This window comes from Podarcis vaucheri (assembly GCF_965113315.1).
Source record: "Podarcis vaucheri genome assembly, chromosome: 8".
In the NCBI taxonomy this organism is placed as follows: Eukaryota; Metazoa; Chordata; class Lepidosauria; order Squamata; family Lacertidae; genus Podarcis; species Podarcis vaucheri.
In genome coordinates, this window is record NC_138766.1 from 32,762,257 (window position 1) to 32,785,642 (window position 23,386).

Sequence of the window (23,386 nt, forward strand, 5' to 3'; positions counted from 1 at the left end):
TTGAAGACTATACGGTGCAATTAAAAAATAATAATAGTGGACCACATAATTGCATATGCACTCCACTGTTTTCTGTTTCCAGATACTGGCAGAATCACAACTATAAATGTTTTGGGCAGTTTGGGACACTGCCAGTTACTTAATTTTTATATTTGTATAATAATAATAATAATAATAATAATAATAATAATTAATAATTAATTGTATCCCACTCTTTCTCCAAATAGTTCATTGTTATCATGTATTTTTCTGTCCACTTTCCACCAAGGAGCTCAAGGTGGCGTACAGGCTTCTTACCCTCCCCAGTTTATCCTCACAAGAATGCTGTGAGGCAGGTTAGCCTGAGAGGTGGTGAATGGCCCAAGGTCACCCAGTGAGCTTCATGGCTGAGTCGGGATTTGAACCCTGATCTTTGAGATGCTAGTCCAGCACTCTAACCATTACATCACACTGGCTCTAACACAGTTCAAAACTGCATATATTGGGTAATCATATTCCACAACAACCATGTGATACAGGTCTGGTTGGGAGAGTCTAAAGACTACCAAATTAACTTGCTGACCGTAATATTTTCAAACTTACTATTCAGCCCAGTATCTCTTATGCTGGCTCTGATGCATGAAACCCACAAACCACAATGAAACGGCGGCAATTTCTGTCCTGTGATCCCTAATAGTCTAAGCAGCAGGTAGGATAGCAACACAAGTGACACGGTCGAAGTTTGGGATATTTGCTCCCAATTTTTCACAACTTGGTACTATGGGGTATGCTGTTGCTATTCTGTGCTTTTCCAACTTCTTTGCTGAATCATAAAACAAGCAAACCCACACCACATTTGCTGCTTCACTGAAGCAAGAGAGAAGCATTATTTTTGAAGAAGACATACTGATTGTAAATTTGTACAGGCTGGAAGGGCAGTTGGAAAGGTGTGGCAGTAGCAATAACTGATGAGAACTCAAACTGGCAATTTTTCCTCAATAAAAAATCTTTTGTTGCAAAGAGCACTGCTTAAACTGTTGAACAGTTGTGGTAACTGGAAAGGGCTGTGCTGTATAATAGAAACCATTTAGTATTCTGATAAAGTCAGTTTGGGTCCAGCTCTTTGTTTTGTGAGGCCTTTTTAATTTCCTGCACTAAAATGCTCTCATGGTAACAGTGGACAGACCAGGTTCAGCTTAAGTTCTGCAGAGTGCCCAGCAAAATATCCCTTATTCTTCTCTTCATTGATAAAGCTTCACAAAGAGGAATCTAGAACGAAGCAAACATGGGAGACTGTGCAAACTGCAGTCTTGTGGCTCAATGAGAAACGAATTCCCTATGAATTATATTGCATCTGTTGAGACAACAACTGGGTTAAGCTTAAGGAAATTTCATGATTATTTGGTGAATGTATAAATAGTTGTGTGGAAAAAAAAACATGACTTGAAGTGAGATGGTTTGTGATCAGTGTGGCGAGGCATAATATCTAAAGTAGCAATTCATAGTTATGGCCATTGCTCTAGCCTCAGAGGCTGCTGCATAATGGAGATGGAAGTCAGTTTATGAAGTGGAATGCATAGAGGACAAAAAACTAAAACAGGCAATGGGTATCTGAAAATATTTCTGTCGTAGGGGGGAAATAGTGCTCTGTTTCTTACAAGAAAATAATATGAATGTGGAACCTTAATTAGGTTCGCTATAGGAATGACTTGTGAAGTGTGTACCAGCTGTTATCAGGGCATGGCCCAGGAGAAAGAGCCAACTTGTGTACATACTTCTTCAGCGGTCAGTAAATTTGTAATCAGTTCTGCATCTGATTTATGATGCTATTCCTCCATATAACCAACTAGTGAGAAGATAGAATGTGCATTTCGGTGCTGATTTGTATTCTTATGATGTTAACAGGTCCAGAAGCAGTGTTTCCACCTTTTGTCACTTCCAGGTTCCTTGGCATTTTGGAGAAAATGCATCCCGACCCACATGTCTGGCCCATTTCTTCTTAAACTTTATCCCTTTTAGATTCTACTGGTAATAACGAAATGCTGTCGAGTCTCTGTTGGTTCAGTAATGCTTTCCAAGGTGTATGTTTGCTTGTAACTTTTCATCAGAGGCTTGTAAATAGCAATGTTCTGGTTGCCTGTGGTAAATAATTGTCTAAAAGTTGACTAGGCAAGTAAGCTTTTTAAAAAAATTATTGGAGAGGCAGGCACAAATGTGGAAATGTGTAATCCTTCAGACTAGTGCAATTTTTTGTGGGATAGTAATGATAGTTGCCATATTTGTAAGTATATCTTATGTTCTTGTGTAGTTCTAGATAATGCCTAAACTAAAAGCACTGATAGAGGCTGGCTAAATTCATTTACATATCTCTTCATAATATGTTTGCCTTGTCAGCCATGTAGTTCTTAACAGAAGAATAATACTTTAAAAGACATATTCATCCTGGTGAATTTTGAGATTATTAACTGTAATAGGGGTTTTTTTTTTAGTCTATTTGTTGCTGTTTTCTCCAATGTTTGAACTCAGATGCACTCCATATCTTCTCATTGCTCACTTAGTACTCTGATAGAGCTAATTCCAGGATAACAATACCTTTTACAGACTTAAACTGTAGCTATTTTAATTCTAAAGTGCCACAAAGCCCTTTACTAGCTTTGGCTATGAGCCTGCTGGGAGTGATGTGAGATTCATTGGCATTTCTACTGAAGAAGGATTAAAGTGTTTCCTGCAGGATCTGGACCTTAACTGATTTAAAACTGGCAATGCAGTATGGTAGGCAAAACTGTGTTTTGTGTGTATGTGTACCCTTGGAATATGAAACATGCAGAATATTGATGTAGAGTTGATTGAAAGGAAAAAATTGTGAGAACTACAAAGAACAGCTGGTAGGAATGAAAAGTTGGTAAATATGTTGTTCCATTTGGCAGGCAAGGTATCATTCCCTAAAGTTAAAAGAATCCATGGCTTCAATCCAAAAAGCACATTTAGTTGTGCAGATGTGCACCAGGATTTGCTCCTCTAGTAGCTCCTTGCTGTGACACAAAAGCCACAGCTAAGGCTTCCTTGAGCCTAGAGGCAGTTGTTGGGTAGTTGCTTCACCCAACTCTGCTGATTGATTTATTTTTTATAAAAACATTTCTATACTGCCATATTATCAAGGCAGTGAACACTATAAACCATAATTTGAAACAACAACAGATAATAATTCAGGTGACTGGGTCATCAAACGTTAGCTGCAAAGGCTTTACAGCAGAGCTTTCCAAACTGTGTGTCACGACACTCTGGTGTGTCGGCTGCATTGTGTAGCTGTATTGCACAAACACTCCCTGTGCTCCTCCTGGGGTTGGAAAGGGGTTAGTTAACCTCTGGTTTGCTAGTAAAACTGAATTACTGTGTCACAAATGATGTATGTCTAAAAAGTGTGTCACCAACATGAAAAGTTTGGAAAGCTCTGCCTTACAGTTTGACTTTCTAGGTTGGAGCACATATGTATTGAGTATATGTGGATGTGTAAAGTATGTGCATTGACCTTCCAATCCTTGCTCTTCTTGTGAAAAGTTGCTAGAATATGTTAATGTGATGTTAGCTATTTCACATGAACAGTCAACAGTGGCTTGGTCCAATAGTTTCTCATGTTATAATGTTTGTGCATACTATTGTATTCCATTATTGCCACATCTAAAATGTTGGTGAGAGTGTTTCAGATCCTTGTCAATTTTGTGATTTGGTTAACATCTGGCCTTAAATAAACAAGGCTAGTCTTTCATGAATTGCTTTATGGTATGAGGATCTGCCTGATAAGTTGTCTTGTGGTTCTTTCTGACTCATCTCTTTTGTCTGGGAAATGAAGTTTGGGAGTTGGCTGTTTCATCACTTTCAGATCAAGTATGAAAGAGTTATTCTCACCACCCCTTGTTGGTGTAGAGCCATATGCATCCTATAGAGTTGGCAGCTAGCCTGGGGAAAAGAAGAATTCTTACCAGACAAGCTGAGTTGTTTTGTTTCCAGGGAGTGAAGAGGTGAATTCTAACTTTCCAGCATTGCTTTTAATTGTCTCGCCATAAAACACTGTGGATACCGTGCTCAAAATGGACATATTTTCCTTCCAGCTTTCCTTGACTTGGGCACCAGAGTAGTGTAATGGTTAGAGAGTTGGACTAGGAGGACCTTAAAAACTAGGGTACAAATCACACCACTGAGTTGTGAAGCCCACTGGGTGACTTTGGATCATCATCTCTCAGCCTAATCGGCTTCACAGGGTTGTTGTACAGGGTGTCACATAATTGCCATCCTGAGCTTCTTAAAGAAAAGGTGAGGTACAAATGTTTTCATTAATGAATAGCTATCCATATAACAAGAGTCTGTAGCATCACAGGTTTTTTTTTTTAAAAAAATAGTGATTGATTATTTTAAATGAATGAAAAATATATCATGAGCAAAAATATAGCATGTCTAAACTATATATTTTCTTAACTGAATGTCAGGCACAAAATTGCAGCTAAAGGCAAGTTGCATGTATGCAGCACACCATTTTTATTCAGAAACTCTTTATCTGGCATGGCAAAATTGTGATATGTGAAAGTTTTGGTAGTGATTTTAGAAACTTGTATGAGTTGAAATGCAGAATGATGTGGAACTTGTTTCTACTCTTTAATTCATTTATCACCACATTTTAAAACCTTCATTATTTTGACAGTGAACCTAGAGAACTTTTTAAGATCAATGGGGTCAGCAAGGTTTTACCTGCCTGGGCCAGTCAAGTCCCGCGGAGATGTCTTCGTGGGCCAGATCAGGGGTGGCTTGGGCCAGTTAAACTGCTCCTGTGGGTCGCAGGTTGCTGACCCCTGGGATAGCTGTAAATGAAATACCTTGGGGACCTAGTGCTGTGGGTTGTATCCAGCCCAGCACATGGAGAAATCTACAGGACTTCCCCTTCCTCTACTCTCCCCATGCAACCTCAGTCTGCTCTCAAGGGTGCACAGGGAGTAGGGGGCTGCATCAAAGAGAGAAGAAAAGTTCCTCTGTGTGTGTGTAACTCTATATATTGTCCACTCTAATGGAAAATTGTGCTAACATTTTCCATTTTCAGTGAATCTCTTGCTGTGATCCTTATCTCAACGTGTCTTTGCATAGTGAAATACTGAACTGAATATTTCTCAGCTCGACGGTAGAAACAGTTATTTATTCCTCTTTGGTGCCAGTTGCTCAATTTGCAACTGGGTGGCGGACCGAAATAACTGCATAAGGGATTCTTTTGTGGTTAGCTCTGAAATTAAGTGGTCTTGACTAATTGTGAAAAATCTGAAATTCCTGAATATGAAACGATTGTAATTGGAGTTAGAGACACGCCTGCTTTTGCTTATAGCTTTCAGCTGCAACTTAGAATATTACAGGACGACTATCACTAGATTACAGATGGGGCTTATTGTCTGTTAACACTTTATTTTGTTGCTTCTGAAATTACTGCAGGGTTCTGTTGTGGATTCTTATTCCAGTCTCATTGCAGTGTTGGAATTTATCATTATGAAATGTTTTGATGGGCCTTTTGAAATGTTCATTTTATGTTTGTTTATATTTTACTGATTATGTTTTGAATGGAATCATTTATGAATTGGGTAGTGCATAGGCACTAGGCAGGCAGGCTAGAAATCACTAAATATATAAATGTTGTACTGGAATGTTATACGTATGCCTTGTATGTATTGTTGTGGTTATTCACAGGTAGCCAACACAGTGCCCCCCCCCCGATGTTTTAAGATTACAACTCCCCATCAGCCCCAGCCAGCACAGCCACTGGTAAGAGATTATGGGAGTTGTAGACCAAAAGCTATTTTTCCCTCTTGTGCACTGTTATTGTGAGCTGTTCTAAGGCACCATTTAACATGGAAATGGAGAGTATAAGTAAACTGATGATGTTAAAATTGGCAACTAAGGCTGCAGTCCCACCTATATTTACTAGATAGCGATCAATCAGTACTGTGGGACTTAAGTCCAAGTAAACATGCACCGGCTTGCACTAAAAGTCTGGAGTACTGAATGCCTAAAGCTATCCAGTAAATTCATGACTGTTGAGATATAACCCAGGGCATGTAGCTTGTTCCTCATGCCATTATGAACTACTACATCTGTGATGGGGAATATATGGCTCTCCAGAGCTACCAGGACTCCAACTCCCATCAGCTTCAGCCAGCATGGGCAGTGATCAGGGATGATGGAAGTTGTAGTCCAATAGCATCTGGAGGGCCACAGATTTCCAGCCCCTGTGCTACACTAAATCAGAACTGTCAGAGTGATGGATACCTCCTTTTCATCATTATTTTTTAAAAAGGTTGTAGCTCAATGATTGAGATAATTAAGATAAATTATGAATTGGGCTCCAGGACTCAGGAATGAAAAAGAAAATTTAAAGAAACTTGTTCATACTGGGATAGTAATCTTTAATTGCCCATGTGTCATAATTGTGAAAGTATGGGATTTGTGCCACTTCCTTTCTCTCATAATACCATTCTGGATGATTTGGATTGTGTGTGAAAGAACTTGCTGTATTGTGTATGCACTGCAGACTAGTAAAGTGCTATACAAGGCTTGCATCCTTTGCTTGTATACAGGACTGATTAGTTGTTGTTTTTTAAGTACATACATTTTATGAGTGTACATTTTTTAGCAGTGGACGTTTCACTTGTCATATGGTAATTGCAAACAACAACCTCTAAGAAAGCAGATCTCAAAGGGTGTGGCGTGCCATACTGGTGTGGCAGGAGAGGATGACAAGAGCAACGGGAAGATTCAAGGGCAATCAGTATTATATTTTTGTAATGATTTATGCCCCTATGTAGCTGCGTTGTTGTATACATTCCAGATGTCCCTTGTTCATATTATAAAGTAGTTGTGTTCTATGTTATAAATCAAGCACTTCTAGGAGTTGTTTCTTTTTGTTTTCCAATGTATTTCTTATTGGTAGAAAATTTGATGCGGTGCAAGCCCAGAGAACTTTTTTTGAGAACCATTACTCAAAGATATCAATTATAATGTTCATTTAATATATATTTGCTTGCTTAGTGCATAAATTAGTGGTAATCTTTCAGCTGTTGATGTAAATTTGCAGGTGTCATGGATTTGGACTAAATTCCTACCCCTGCTTTTTTTCTTTCCCATGGATCACTTGTTGTTTCTAGGTATCTTATTTTTGTGTGCTGTTCCCATTAAAGGGGGGGGGCATTTTACTTGAGGGGGGGAAATAAGTCTACTTTTTATTTCAAATAAGAAGCACTTCCATATGTACACTTGTGTTTAAAATTACAGTGAAACTAGAAGCAGAAAACATAATATTTCCCACATTGGGCTTTGTAGATCCATTATCAGCACATTCAAACTTGTAGCCTGATCTCCCATTTGTCCTCTTCGAAAAGAGGTTTTCTGAGGAATAAGACCAGCAGCTATTGCCCAGGTGGAAGGAAGATAAATGAGTTGGGATTAGGGAGCTGCTGCCAGTGGTAGACTTCTGCCAAGTCATTAATTTCTCAGAGCTGCTCTATGCCTGCTTCAGTAAGGTGAGCACAGTTTTACTCAGAATAGGGGAAAATCAAAGGAAAATCCAAATTTAGTCATTATTATGGGCACAGGGCATGGTGCAATATTACGTAAAATGCACTATTATGACTAGTACAATTTTCATTCTCTCTCCCCCTTGTTGTTAGTTACATCTTTAATTAGCTTCTTAGAGGGAAAATGTGTCTATTTCTCCTCTCTTAGAGTGAATTGCTGGCCGTACTAATTCTAGTACTCTGATTCCAGCTCCTGCTGTTTCCTGCTCTCGTTCTCACCGAAGTTCCGTAACAACTGGGGAGTATATCATTCCATTTGGAATCATATCTCTTCCTATAGTAAGCTGTGGGAGTTGGGCTGTTTGATAGACCACATACTTTAGTGCTACATCATTTTCAATTTGAGTGAAATGGTTACACCCAAGTCTAAATCTGAGAAGTCCACATTGGGAGAAACATCAGTTTGTGCAAGCTTATTCTGTATTTGTTTAATTTGTGTTGTTATCCTAGTAGCATTCCAAATAAGAAGCCCTGTAGGTGGGGAGGGTTTTTCAAGGTGTACTTCTTACAACCAGGCATAGGTTGTCTGAACAGTCAATGGCAGTTCTTGCATATGCAGAAACCACAAACAGCTGTACTTTCTACCTTAGAAAATGACTTCCTGAGCTTGAAGGAAGTGCCTGATGCAAATGAGTGAAGCGAAAGAATCGGAGAAGAGTCCCACTGTAGTATGCAAAGTGCTGCTGTCCTTGTGGGGATAGATTTGGCAGACTTAGTAAACCTAATGAAGTCCTAATGAAATTGTATTTTATCGCTGTAGCGGAGAAGAGGCAACGGGGGCATATGCACTTTTATTCCAGATATTCCAAGAGCTCTGCACACTGCTGTATTACTGTCCCCCCAAAAAAAAAGTATTAAGCAAGTAGCATATACAGTATATCACACTGGATAGGACAAATTATACTAGTGTTCTTTTTTTGGGGGGGAGTGGGGTTCAGGAAGAGATGAAAGTGAAACTCCCTGATAGCCTGTTTCTGTCTACCTTGCCATCAGTGTTCAAAATTCACCAGGTGCACTTTGCTACTGGCGCAAGTCCAGTTGCAACTCCAATTGTCAAGATTTCTGGATGCCATGTTGGTGACCACAGTTGAAAAAATCCCTGCCTTAGTCCATAGTCAATACCATTTCTACTGTGTGTGTTTCTTCTTCTTGCATACTGAGACAAGTGAATTGTTGTAAGAGCAAGCTACAATCAAACAATGTAGTTGAGATCATAGAATCATAGAATTGTGTTGTTGGAAGTATGGCTATTTTTCTAGAAAAAGAGGTGCTGGAACTCACCTTAAGTCCCTCCCTCATTCTCTTAGTGGCGCCGGAACTGATTCCTGTGTGTTAGCCCTGGAAAAAATCCTGGTTGGAAGGGTTAAGGACCTGAATGGCATCTATTCCAACCCCCTGGCGAATAGGCAACTGCAACTCAGTTTTAAGATAAGATATATAAGCTTATATAGCTTATATATCTTGCCATTGCATGTGGGCAGGCAGACAGAATAAAATATTATGGGTTATAGCAGGCTTCCTCAACCTCGGCCCTCCAGATATTTTTGGCCTACAACTCCCATGATCCCTAGCTAGCAGGACCAGTGGTCAGGGATGACAGGAATTGTGGTCTCAAAACTTCTGGAGGGCCAAGGTTGAGGAAGCCTGGGTTATAGTAACTTTGGCTAACTTACAATACAAAGTTACTAGCCTGTAGCATTTTATTTTGTGTGCCCTCCCTCATATGGGAAGGTAGGGGGATGTGGAGCCATATTTCATAGACATTCTTCACCTAATCACTGGGAAGAAATTCATACTTGCAACAAGAGACTCGGAGAATGCCTATTTACAAGTCTTATCTGATGGTCTTAACATTTTTTACTTTTGTTTTTAGTAATCTTTCTTTATATCTTGTACAAAATTTAGAAAGAGAATAGATCCAAGTGTCCCAGATTTCTCTAATATAAATAATGCAGCAACCATGTAAAACTAAGTTAATGGAATATGAGTGTGTGTGTGTCAGTAGGCATTTTGCATGCATATTAATTGAGGAAATTTCAAATTTACAGCAGATCTTCACCAAGTAGTAAGAGTGACCCAGTTGCTTTTTACTGCAGTTTACCATCATTACTAACCCAGTAGGCTCAGTCAACAATCTTTCAAATGAAGACCAGAAAAATCAGTGGGAAAAATTAAAAAGGCTAAAGGCTATTAATGCCAGATGGGCCCATGTTTTCTTTCCAGTGGGAAAGCCCTTGATATTTTCCAGGGTTTTGTTTTTTTAAAAAATTCATTGGTGTTTGGGTCATTCTGTATGTAAGGCTTTGAGTCCAAGGGCTCACACATGGAATGATTTCATTGGGTGCACATTGTGAAACCAAAATGGGTAATTCATCAAGGCTGCTAGAAAACAATCCTCTAAACTGGATCTGCTTAGGAATCTATGCTCTGTTTACAAGATCAACAAGGCCTGCCTTTCCCTAGTCTGGAATGAACATTACAGTGCTAAAATTTTGAAGTGGGTGAAGTTTAAGAGAGCATAGTTTTCCCGTTTTCATCTGGGAAGCACAATATGACAGACAGAGATTCTCTACTTTAAAGCATCCAAGTCTAAACAATGTTTGGTGGGATACAGTACTAGTTACTACTTCTTTGGAAGTGTACATGTAAAAAGGTGTGGCCTGAATGCTTTTAAGTCAAGGTCAACATCTGGAGTCAGTTATGGTATTTACTAGGTAATAATAAACTCAAGCTGGCTGTTCCTGTAAATGTTCTTCTAGTACAAAAGCTGGTGATTTTGCAACGTAGTAAAGCTACCTTGTTGTTAGCTTGTACTGTTTTAAAGTGTGTGTGTGTGCTAATTTAAAGGTATACTCAGAATCAGATAATTTCTATCTGAGGGTGTTTATATTTCACTCTTCATCCATTCAGGGAAGTATACATGTGTTTTCCCTATTTTATCTTTTATCCTCACAGGAAAGCTGTGAGGTAAATTGGGCTGGAAGAGAGAAAGAGAGAGACACACACACACACACAGAGAGAGAGACATAAAGACCAGTGGCATAATGTGGGTGAGGCCATGGGGCGGTTGCCCTGGGTGCAAAATTCTTAGGGGCACAAAATTACAAAAGAAAAAAAGGAAGTAGTAATAATAAATAAAAAATAATGCACCCTGCCTGTCACACAGAAAATCTCCCAGTGTTTGTGTGGGAAGACTGAGGAGCGGATTTGGCCAATAGCTGGTTGCCAGGGTGCCTTGCCAGGAGATACTCACTCCTACCAGTCCCCTGTCCCACTCTCTGCCGTGCTCAATGCTCACAGGGCACCACAACTGCCACTCAGATAGGTTGTCAAGCTATTGCCCATTTGTTCCAGCCTATCAGCCCCAGGTGCTGGCAAACCACACTACGCCAGTGATAGAGGCTGACCTAAGATCACCCAGTGAGCTTCGTGGCCGAGCAAGGATTTGCAACTTGGGACTCCACAATCCAGCTCTAGCACTCCATCTACACTGACTCGGGATCTCTGCTTGAAATTCTTTTTTGGACACATGACTAAGCTCTTCCTTGCTCCTGTATTTCATGGCACCCAACATACGAGTGCAAGAGTCTGCTAGTACCTCCTTTGTCATATTAACAAATAGTGTGCAGTCCAGTCTTAGTCTCTTCCACACAGCATGGTTCTGTTCCCTCTGATGAAACTTTTTAGGGTGTCCTCTTGGTACTTTTAGCTACTGCCTCCTTTGCATTTGGAGCAGCAACGTATAAATCACTATGCATTTATTTTGCTCTTTTCTTGAAAATAGCCAGCTAGTGCTGAGAGGCACTCGTGCCTGGAAGGGGGCAGGGGACTATCACAATAGGATTGTGTCCGTAAGTATAAACAGTACTAGAAAGGTAGAACCATCTTATTGCTAATCCACAATGCCATATATGAATGAGGATTTGTGCATTTCCTAATTTAGTGTCTGCAGCAGTGGGTAAAACAGCATCAATTTTTAGCGACACTGCGGAACATTTTGCCAAAATACCCTAGTGTAGACAAGGCCACGCATATTTGCAACATGTACTGTTCACAGAAGACAGATTGATGTTAATTAGAAGTGGGTGGCATGTGAGTATAAAAATAAAATTCCTTTCTACAGTGTTTTACTCTTAAAAATAGAGTGCATGATGTGGTGATTAGTATATGTGTGTGTGTGTGGAGAAGCGTGTGTGCCTTTTAAATTTTGTGATGGCATCAGGAATTTGCATTTACTTGTTTAATAATATAAAGTAGCACAAAAACTAATTGGAACATATTTCAGGTTTCTGCTTCTTTGGACCATATTAGCTCTCAGATTGCTTCTGGCCCCAATTTATAGTTCTGGCATTAGGTATAAGTTAACCTAAAAACTCTGAAGAGCTTGGATTCAGGTTTCCTGAAATATCATCTCCATGCCTGCTTGAACCTTAAGATCCTCTTCTAAGGCCCTGCTCCATGTGCCTTCACCCAGTGGTGAGGAGAGAGACTACCACTGAGAGGGCCTTTCTGGTGGTGGCACTCTGGTTGTGGAATAACGTCCCCCGACAGGCTCACTTAACACTTTTCTTGGCCTTTTCAGCAGTATAGAATTGGACAAGACCCCAAGGATCATCTATTTCAACCCCCTGCAATTCAGGAATCTCAACAAAAGCATCCATGACAGATGAGCATCCAACCTCTGCTTAAAGTGGAGACCTTTTTTAATTCACCCAGTTCCCAGTTTTTAAAACTGTGTTCAAATTTATCTTAGACTGTTGTGACCTAGTGTAGATTCATTCAGGCTGTATACTGTGTATGTTGTCTTTGTTGCAAGAAAATGGATTTTTTTTTTGCTGTCTATTATTTGTTGATGATTATATCAGAAATGGGGAATCTGTGGCCCTACAGAACTTTCTGGACTACAACTTCCATCATCCCTGACAGACACGTTTTGATTGGGATTGATGAAAGCTGTTGTCCAACAGTATCTGGATGCCACAGAGTCCCCATGTCAATTATAATGATTATAGATTGTATTTAAAATATTGTCTTATTAGCTGCCGAGGGAACTTTTTTTTTTGTTGGGCAGCTATATACATTTAGATAGATAGATATATAAATAATAAAGTATGGGCCAGATTCAACTAACCTAGTGCACTATCCAAAGCCATCACAAGGACTCACACTAGCTGAATGGTTATCACAAGGATTCCTTCCCTCTCCATTACTTGCGCCTCCCCCAGATCTGCTCTGCAAGGTCAGGAGAACCCCTAGAATAATGTGTGGGTGGAGGAGGAAGGAGATGGTTTCCTCTGGCAAGCAGAAATGCTTGCGCTGACAGAACAATCGTAATAGTGCAATATTGAATTCCACCCTTAGTATACTTTGGCTAAGAGAGAGAATTCATGAGATTCCAATAGGTATCAAGAAAGCTGTTCTGGCTGCAACCTGTATACCTAACTTGGAGTAGGTCCAATTCAGTAGTGGGACTTACTTTTGAGTAGACATAAATAGGATTGCCCTGTCAGAGTCTTTGCTTTTAAAAGTTATTGTAGGTCTACTATTATAATAAATGAGAGTTTAGCAAATTCTAGCTAACAGGTAAAATTAGCTAATGAGAGAGATTAACTATAGCTGAATTTCATTTTTACTGTTCCTGGAAAATAAGATGCAGTTTAAATATGTGATCCTTAATCTACTGAGTTAAGGCCAAAAATGAACAAGCTGGTGCTTTCACAGTTGAAACAAATGCTATTCCTTATGAGAAAGATCTTCATGTCCAGTATTCCTTCTGCTATTCTTTGAGAGTTATGGTGAAAACAGATGTAATTGATCCTTAGTAGCTGGTGCAGTATGGCACAATGGATTGGCTCTGCTGGTGTGTCATTTTGCTATGACTTTGCCATCACCCTGCCCCAACCCGGATAAGCTTTAGTGACTGCAGAGCAGTTCCACCCCACCACACAAGCTGCTACTGTAATTGATATTTTGGCAAATTAATGCAACTGCTTTATCAACATACAGTAATTAATGTTTTTAATGGCTAATGTTCAAAATCAGACCTGATTAATGTATCTGTTAGTAACTGGTGCATATTATTTAAAATGTAATTTTAAAATTATTTTTATATATAAAGTCTTTATTTAGAAAATTTCTGGACGGCTTAACATAAAAAAAAATCTAAGCTGAGGACAACATACCAAAAAACAACAACAAACATGGTACAAAATTGTAACACATCATAAAAACATAACTAATAAAAAACAGTGACTGAAGTGCAAAGATATGGAGCTAAAAAAAATCAAACCTTAGGTATTGGGAAAGGCTTAGGCCAAAAAATTAATACATTTTCAGGAGGCATAACTGATGGCAACTCGCTAATTGAGTGGAAGAGGGATCCCGACAACAAGGACAACCATAGAAAGTGCTTGCTTGCCTTACAACAATCTGTAGGGTACAGCACCACTAGGAGTGTTTCTTCTATGACCCAAGTAGTTGAGCAGCCTTCCAAGTAAGGTAGTGCCAAGATTATATATGTCACGGACAAAACTTTGAACATGGTAGCTGAACAGCAGCCAGTAGCACAGACATAATACTGCATGTGCTCATCCAGGTGTTACACTCAATGAATTGGCTTCAGTGTTCTGTACCTGGCTGCAGCTTTTGAATATTCAGAGTGCTTTGCAGACATTATCTTGTTGCAGTTCTACAACTGACATAAACAATTATTGTCCCAAGGGGCTGAGGTTTAGAGAGAGAGTAGCTGCCATTCACGCATATTGCTAAGCCATAAACCATGGTTTACTGTGCACATGCTAATCATATCCCTTTACTATTTTCTGCTAGTTTAGAGGAGAAACCAACCATGATCCCAGACATAGCATTTTGTTCATTTCATCCAGAACAGGAATCATAGTTTGTTTCAGTCCAAATCCTTTAAAAATACTAATATACTTCACTGTATTATCTGCAGATGCAATCCACCAGCAACAACTGGTGTGTGTGTGTGTGTGTGTGTGTGTGTGTGTATCTCCTAGAGTAATCCAGAAATAATATAAACTATATTTTTATTTTAGAATTATGGGAGATGACTTGGGCCGGCAACAAGGTACGTCTATAATTTTTGAAGTGGCTTGTTCGTAGTGTTTACAGTAATTTAATCAAAAGTCTCTTCATTGAAGATGCAGTTGAACTTTCCTTTGTTTTTATTTGGAGCTAACAATTGCAAAGGAAAACCTTTCCAGTTGTGCTGTGTTGGAAAAACTATGCCCTTGCATTATTTACTTGTTTACAATAAGCAAAGCCTGTTGAAGAAGAGCTAGTAAAGTTTCAATATGAAACTGGGTAAAAAAGTGCAATTATACAGACTACTGCATAGAGGCAATATCTGCATTCAGACATAATGCTAAGTTTTAACCACAGTGTGTTTCAACAAGGCAGGAACAAGTTCACAGAGGCCATAGCAAACTGGAGGTCATTTTGCCTGATGTTAGTGTGTCATCTCCCTACCACATCTGTAAACGCCTAGTGAAAACTTCCTAACTCCTCCCTGTGGCCACACTAAGGGGATGTGTGTTGGGCTCACACAGGCTCATTCTTGTAACTAAACCAGGGTTTGTGTCTGAATGATGTTAGTGGCCGGAAAAGCAAAAAATATGGTTGGAGGCTGCTTTTTCCTAGGAGGCAGCATGGAGCAATATAGTTCTGTCTTGCTTTCCAGTCATAGGTTTTTACTGCTACTTGTACCATTGCAACTAAAACAGATCCACAGGTTCAAGGTGTAAATAGCTAAACCATGCTAAAATGCTGATTTGCTGTGGGGGGTGGGGGCAGGACACAAGAAACAGGGTGTGTGTCTTTCTAAATCATAGAATTGTAGAACTGTAGAGTTGGAAGCAACCCCCCTGAGGCTCATCTAGTCAAACTCCATGCATTGCAGGAATCTCAACATGTGAATTCCCATCCAATTTGAAACCATACCGGACTGTGCTTAGCTTTGCAAAAGTGCTAGCAGTTTTAAATGTGATTTTCATTTTTATATTGGTCGTTGTACCACTTACCTTCCAAAATGCAAACAGACGGGTGAGTCGAGCAACAGTGGAGACACATTTGCAAGGCTAATTTATAAGCTGTCAGAGTATAGGAAACACATTGTTAAAGCACGCATTTTGCTTGGCCCGTAAATCATCCTGTTTCATCTCATTTGTCCTGTTTTATCTATAGTGTACTTAAAAAGACTCTCTAGTGTATACCTTTCCATTCTTTCTCATGACAGTATTTCCTTACCCAGAATTGTCATCGTACTGTAGTCAATTTATTGACACTTGCGTTTTGTGACCAGTGTTCTTAATGAAAATTCTAACATTCTTGTGAAGCTGTTCTAGTTTTCTTCAGTACAGCTTGTTGCCTTCCCTAAGCGCTTAGGAGCATCTGTCATGGTCCGTCCTTATTCACGACATCTGATTCCTTCTCATAATGAAGCCGAGTTCTGCTTAGGAGTTGGCACCAGTAGCTTAGTTTCAGGCTTGTATTGAGGGTACAGGATTTAGTTAAGTTATCCAGGCTTAATTACTTTGAATCAAGATTTGAACACACCGGCCCTGGCTTTAAATTAAAACCGCAATTTTCAGCTGCTGTCACAAACACTTAATTCATTTTATTTTTAATCTGGTGAAATTTTACATCTGATACTTCTCGTCAGTTTGTCAACATTTGGTAACTGTGCATCTATAACTATTTCATTTGCAACGAAGAGGCTTTTGGTGCCTTAAAGACCAACACATTTCTGATGACAGCCGCCTCTTCATCGTATGAATGAAGCATCATCTTGAGTTGCAGGCGTATATACATGGTTGGGTGGGAGGATTGTAAAAAGTGAAGTCAGAGGAAAATGAAAATGAAGTTGGAGGGGGAAATGAAATGCATAAAAGTACAGGCAGTGATGAGTTACATTCTTAACAGTGGTAATTCATGAAATAGTTTTTGATATGCGCCTAAGCAGAGCCCTTCTGGATCAAACCGAAGTCTCATCTAGGCCAACATCTGGTTCCCACAGTGGCCACTAGTGTGAAGCTTAGTATAGCATGTAGTCATCCTTGCTAGAAGCCATTGATAACCTTATCCTCCATGAAATACAAATATCCATGTTGATACTGACATCCTCGCATCCTTGCCTAGTGTAGCCCCAAAGTCCATTCCCCTCAGGCATTCCTTTTTCCTCACAGAGCACCCAAATGAGCCCATATCTTGGGTCTCATCAGCTTACCCTTGCCCTGTATTCCTCACCTTCAGTATCCTTACAGACTTTTGCCAGGCTTCCACTAACGAGTTTCTCCACTTCAGAATCCTAGCAGCCAAAAACAAGCGTTCTTTTCCTCTCTCTGTCATAAAGTGAGCTGCACTAGCTTAACGTATTAAAATCTGGCACCAAATTTACCAGTCCTAATAAAATTGGTCCTAATAGTTGGAATATGATGTTTCTTGCACATCTATGGTCAGTACACGTGCTTTTAACTCTGATGGAAATAGCCAGAAGCTAAGGTTTTCAAGGCCAAATTTATGCAGTCTGCTCCATTGATGTACATGCAGGAGATCAAATATGCACATAGATCAAATTGGTCTATAACACGGCTGTTAAAAATCTGACTACATAGCAGGCCCTCCAACTATGGGGCATACACTAAGGAAACCTTATTTGACTTCAACCCACTTTTCCTTATTACTTGGCATGCTTAGTGTCTGAAAGTGGATCTGATGCTCAGCTATAATAAATTTGGCCTGATATTATACGATGAGACATAGTTCCAAGTAATCTCCTTTATCTTTTCAGGCGGGGAATTCTCAAGAATTGTTGCTGATATAGGGGTGGTTTAGGTGATATAATGAAGCCATAGTTATTTGAGTGCTTTGGATACATGGCCCAATTTTTAAATACTAAACACATTGAAGCAAGGACCAATTCAAATGGACTAGTGACAGAATGGACAAGCAGTGATGCTGCTGTCCTGTACGTTCATACTTTATTAATACCACCGTGTAAAGCTATGATCCCAAGCCCTCACTGACATAAGAGACACCTAAATCTGTTCAGGAAGGGCTTATAACATAATTGATGCTAACAGATAAAACAGTCTGTTCTGACTTTGGTATGCATTTTATTCACTTTTTTCCAATCATGAATAACCCATTAAATACCCTGAACAGGTATTGGTTATATGAAAAGTATGATTCTATGAAATCTATTTATATATTCATTTTTAAAGCCATTTTTTTCCCCTTTGCAGCACTAGCTCTGCTCCCTCGCAGATACTTAATTTATCTCACTTGTCTCAGAAATACTTGGCACCCTCAAAAATGTAAAAGCTAATTCTTGGCCTGAATACTTCATTAGCAACATGAAAATCACCTTTTTTGTTCAAAGCCTAAGATAAAGTGGTTTCTGAATGAATCCTGCTTCTCATTAATTTGAGCCTTAGGAAGTAGAATAAAGACGTGCAAATAAGAGCTCTTTCAAATAACTCATAATTACATGTGCACAAAAACGCATTGACTAACTTTGAACATGCTTTATAGCTCACATGGGGTGCTCCTTATCCAAGAATGGAACTGGAGATAAGTTCACCTTTAGTGACAGTTGAAATATTCTGGGACTGGTTCTTCTTAAATACTTGCAAATCAGCAACACTGTAAGGATTTTGAAAGAAGAGAGAAATATATGGACGGAAATATATAGAAAGCTCCTAGAGAGTTCAGTGTGGTTGATGGTTAGCATTCATTCCTGCGAGGGTCACCTTACAAGCATATCATAGGATAGAGTTAAAGCTGACTTTCATATTCCAGTTGCACATAAGTGATGCAGTTTGTACATATATCATTTTTATGAACATCGTGGATGCTGAATGATAGTTTGTGGGCTGCATCAACTTTGTTCTGAAATGGATGCTTCAGTAAGCTCTTACCTCTTTGATAAGAGTAAATCTGTAAATCTGGGGATTCTAACAAGACCTCGGGTACTACAAAGAATTGTCTGGAGGATCACCTGTACACATGTAAGGAGGAGGAATTAGGTAAATATGTGACAGCAAAGGGAAATAAGACCTTACTAGCATTCAACAGTACCATGGTTTGTTTGATTGATTGATTTTATTATTTCAGTGGGAGTGTTGCTTTTTCATGTAAATGTGGCTAAAGTGTCTCACAGCAAAAATACAAATCAAGTACATCATCACAATAACTGTCTCAATGCTAATGCATTGCAAAACATAATATGGCCATCTAAATAAATAAATTCATTCTGTTAATATGGATATTGCAACATATTAAATTGATTAAATTGAGAGCCAGTGTGGTGTAGTGGTTAAGAGCAGTAGTCTCGTAATCTGGGGATCCGGGTTCGTGTCTCCGCTCCTCCACATGCAGCTGCTGGGTGACCTTGGGCCAGTCACACTTCTGTGAAGTCTCTCAGCCCCACTCACCTCACAGAGTGTTTGTTGTGGGGGAGGAAGGGAAAGGAGAATGTTAGCCGCTTTGAGACTCCTGAAGGGGAGTGAAAGGCGGGATATCAAATCCAAACTCTTCTCTTCTTCTTCTTCTGATTATAAAATAAACTTTCAATCATCAAAATGTTAGTTACAATAAAATAAGCCATAATCAGATGTGATAAACATTTCCAGTGCATTTGCATAGTGAGAGTGATATAACCAGCAAGTACATGGCGTTGTTAACAAATAAAGTGCATAGCACTTCTTTCACAGAGGTTAAATATTAAAGTGCACTCAGTTCCTAGCAGCTCAATCATATACCATAGCAGAGGTAGGCAACCTAAGGCCTGTGGGCCAGATGTGGCCCAATCGCCTTCTCTGGTCCACAGACGGTCCAGGAATCAGCGTGTTTTTACATGAGTAGAATGTCTCCTTTTATTTAAAATGCATATTTGGGTTATTTGTGGAGCATAGGAATGCGTTCAACCCCCCCCCCAATATAGTCCGGCTCACCACATGGTCTGAGGGACGGTGGACCGGCCCACGGCTGGAAAAGGTTGCTGACCCCTGTACTATAGTTACAAAAGCATCTCCCTGCAAGGGCAGGGAGCTACTCCTTTTGTCAACAATAAATGGATGGTTTGAATCACCACCTTCAATCTGGCCTCTCCAGACTCCCATTAACACCATTGAATAACCATAGAAACTCAGTGTATATATGAAGCTAACCCACCTCACGCAGAGAAGTCCCACCCAACAGCTTTCCCTTTTCTGGATCTTACCAAAGTTGTTTGCATTCTGTGATTTTACCTAGCACCACATAGGTACAGAATATGGTTATTGGATTCAGAATTTTGATTATAAGTTTTCTGGAGTCAGGGTGTGAGAAATAGATTTCACTAGCAGCTGACCCTCCACTATTTGCTCTGAAATGCATTGGGAATAGGTATAGATGCTGCATCATCTTTGTTGCATTGCTTTGAAGTGGAGCCATATGTACTGAATAAACCATCATCGTACTCAAATATATGAGGGGCCTGGAATCCAAATTAAACCAATGATTGGTGGTTGGCTAACATGCCCCTGTTTCCTTACTGCTGTGTTCCAAATACAGAAATTATTTGGATTTTCTTTTCCTTTCGGGCTAGTTTGCACACTACCGTCAGCCACTGAGTACAAAATCGGTCATTGAGATCCACACTAGGTGACAACTTGCACATGTGAAATAGCTATTACAGATCAAACGCCACAGACAGAGTTGCCATACTTCTTAATATTACTTCAAAGTCATTACTTTGCAGTGCAAGCCATTGACTGCAAGACCCTGAAGATTTTTAAAAAGTGTTCTGTACAACCATGTAATTCTCTGAAAGACTTCTTTTTTTAAAAAAAAGTGAGAAATGATGAGCTATAGGGGAGAGGCAGACGACTAAAGGTCTCTTTAAGGATGTAGAGGACAGAAATAACTAGCAGACTCTGGGATGAGCCTACTTGCTATGAGATAACCCAAATATTTAACTGCACTCGTTTGGGGTTTCAAGTTTTTGTTCTTCTGACCTTATCCTTAACGTTTTAATAGTTCATCTCTCATTTAGATGCAGTTTTTTATTTGATACCAATCCCTCCAGTTGTATTCCTTTCTATGTCAGGGATGGAGGAAAACATAGTTAGACCTTGCAAGTCTAGGCTTGGCTTCTAGAGGAAGATAGCAGTTTGATTTTCAGGAGCAGGCACAATAAATTTGTTTGCACCAGGATTGAAATGTGCTACACTGACATGTTTCCTCCTCCACAGACTACTGCTGGGTTCTGAGACAGTGATAAAGAGTTAGCAGTCATGAAATGGAGGTAGCACTTAACGTATTTAGCTGCTTTTATGAAGTATACAACATGTTGCACAGACAGGTTATTTGTGGCAATTGCCTTATAATGTCCTATAATTATGAGGAACTTGCTTTTCACTTTGATATGTTTTTTTAAAGAAGCAGCAGCAGCAGCGGCAGCAGCATTGTGGGCAAAAAGAAAGTTCTGAAGGATACATCTCACATTAATTTCCCTAGAGCTGAAGTTAGCTCCATTTCTATAGTCCTGAATACATTTGCTCTAATCTCAGAAGGACTTGTCTAGAGGAAATGGTTTCCATCTTTTATTGCTAGATCTTGGCGAACATGTACTTGAAGCTTTGGAAGTTTGCCTTTCATAAGTTGGGTCAAAGAACCTCCTAGTTTATATTAAATTTCTAGCAGTGTAAAAAGTAGTCTGAGCATTTGGTTTGAAATACTTGCAAAGGGGGCTTGTTGCCAATGCATTTGTGTTATTTCCTCACTCACTCCCAACTTTATTTTATTGTGCAAAGCTAAAATATGACTTTAGGGTTAGATCTGCAATTGGTGGGTTCTTAGACCAGGTATGAGAGACGTGAACTCCCATCAGACCCAGCAGGCATGGCCAGTGGACAGGATTGGTGGAAGTTTTGGTTCATCAAAATCTGGAGAACCAAAGGTTCTGCCTGCCTGGCTTTGATAAACCTGAAGGTGTGAGCAAGTAAGTAGATTGTCAGAAAGTATAATAGCCATCTCTAGACATTGTTGAGGACAGATCTTATATGCAAGTAGAACATGTGATACAGACCTTCGAGGACTTTACCACTTTAGATTGCAGATAGGGCAATCATATATCTGAATGTTCTTTGTAAAAGGTTTTCCTCCTATGAAAAGCTACAATGTCAAGTCAAACCATTTCAACTTTACCTTCTTCCTGTCTTGTTAGCCTTTCATGTGCAGGCAGGTATATTACCACAGGGAAATGGTGAAAGAAGAAATTCTCCACTTGCAGATGTGCAGCAACCGGGAGAGACTGCAGTGTGTGTGCCATTTCTGCACCTTTATAATGGGCCTGAGTGACTGAAGGGAGAAAAGTAAGATACACCGCTAAGGTGTGATGAACAGGTTATTGTGGAGGTGGGTTGAAGAAAGCTGTGGTTGGGGTCAAGAAGCTGCAAGCTTCATTGTGGAGTGGGAGGAGAATCTGACATCATAGGAGAATGTTTAAAGAATCCAAAGCTTGACCTTTTAGACTCCGTCATCTGTGAGAATGTTGGCTGGGTAATGCTAAACTGGTTTCAAACATTTTGTCAAAGGCGAACTTGATTCCTAAGGCCACAGCCCTCAAGAATCTTACTTTAAATTATCTGGTAAATGGTTTGAAGAAAACTACCTAAGAGACTGAGTAAGCATGGGATTACTCACAGAAGCACACTGATAAATCCTACTAATCACTGGCCGTTCATTACAGTCATGGCAGGTTTGTTTGCATACCAGCCCAGCAGGTAGACCCAGCAGTGTTATGTTATATTGCAGTATAAATGTTAATACAGTAAGGCAGGGGAACAATTTTCATGTGGATGGAATTAGATACATGTTCCACAATTCTTTAAAAAAGTTATAATAGGAACTGCAGATGGAATTGCTGCAGAATTCTCGCACCCATCTAAATAAATCTGGTGTAAGGTTGAGTCCTGTTAATATTCTTAAATAACTCTCATTATCCCTGGGATCATTAAGCAAGCCTATAGGCAATTCATTCTGAGCGAACTGCATTCTGTTTTTATATTTACACCTATTTATTCACAAATGGCAAAATAATTTTTACCTTGTTGTAATATACCTCCTTTTGAAAAAGAAATGGATTATTTGTGAGCCACATATGTTGCTTTTTGTAAATGCAGTACTTGCGTTTTTAATGCACTCTTATAATATGAATATGCGAATAGTAAGCACAGACCACTATTATTGATCAGTGATGTAATTGCCCTACAGATAGATAGAGGGGAATGATGTAATCTTTATCAAGTTACTGAAGACATTGACCTTGAGAGAGATCAGATGACTGAACATCATGGCCAATCGCTAGGAACAAAACAAGCATCTTAAAAGCTAAAATGCCCTTATACTGATAACAGTTAATAGAAGAATGAAGTTCAGGCAATTCAATCAGCATTCAAAATATACGTTTCATACTGAGTAAGATAGCATAATTTTTAAATGTTCTACATCACATGCACAAAATCCCATAACTTCAGAACTCATTACCATTTCTAGTTTTCATATTTAATCACGGATTGGAGTATCTGTTTCACCATGGGCGGTGGTAATCTGCCCCTAGATCTACCCTTCAAGGCAACAATTCTAAATTGCTGTGGCTTCCTGTTGCTTTAGGGTAAAGTTACTAGACTTGCAACATGTGTACATACACTAAACTGATTTTGAACTTTGAGATGCTGGAAAACTACCTTGTGCACACACAACAAAAGAATTTGGTCCTTTTATGCGCCCTACAGCTG

At 39.5% G+C, this 23,386-nt stretch overlaps 1 protein-coding gene across 5 annotated transcripts in view; it reads left to right on the forward strand.

The window, feature by feature from the left end:
* Nucleotides 1-23,386, forward strand: part of ATXN1 (ataxin 1) — a 142,189-nt gene that overhangs the window by 19,107 nt on the left and 99,696 nt on the right. Inside the window, exon 2 of one of the 5 annotated variants that reach the window (XM_082234326.1) lies at nucleotides 14,642-14,673. The exons of the other annotated variants lie outside the window; for them this stretch is intronic. The gene's annotated coding sequence lies outside the window, so the exon portion shown is untranslated. The remainder of the gene's footprint in view (nucleotides 1-14,641; nucleotides 14,674-23,386) is intronic. 5 annotated transcript variants of the gene reach the window in all.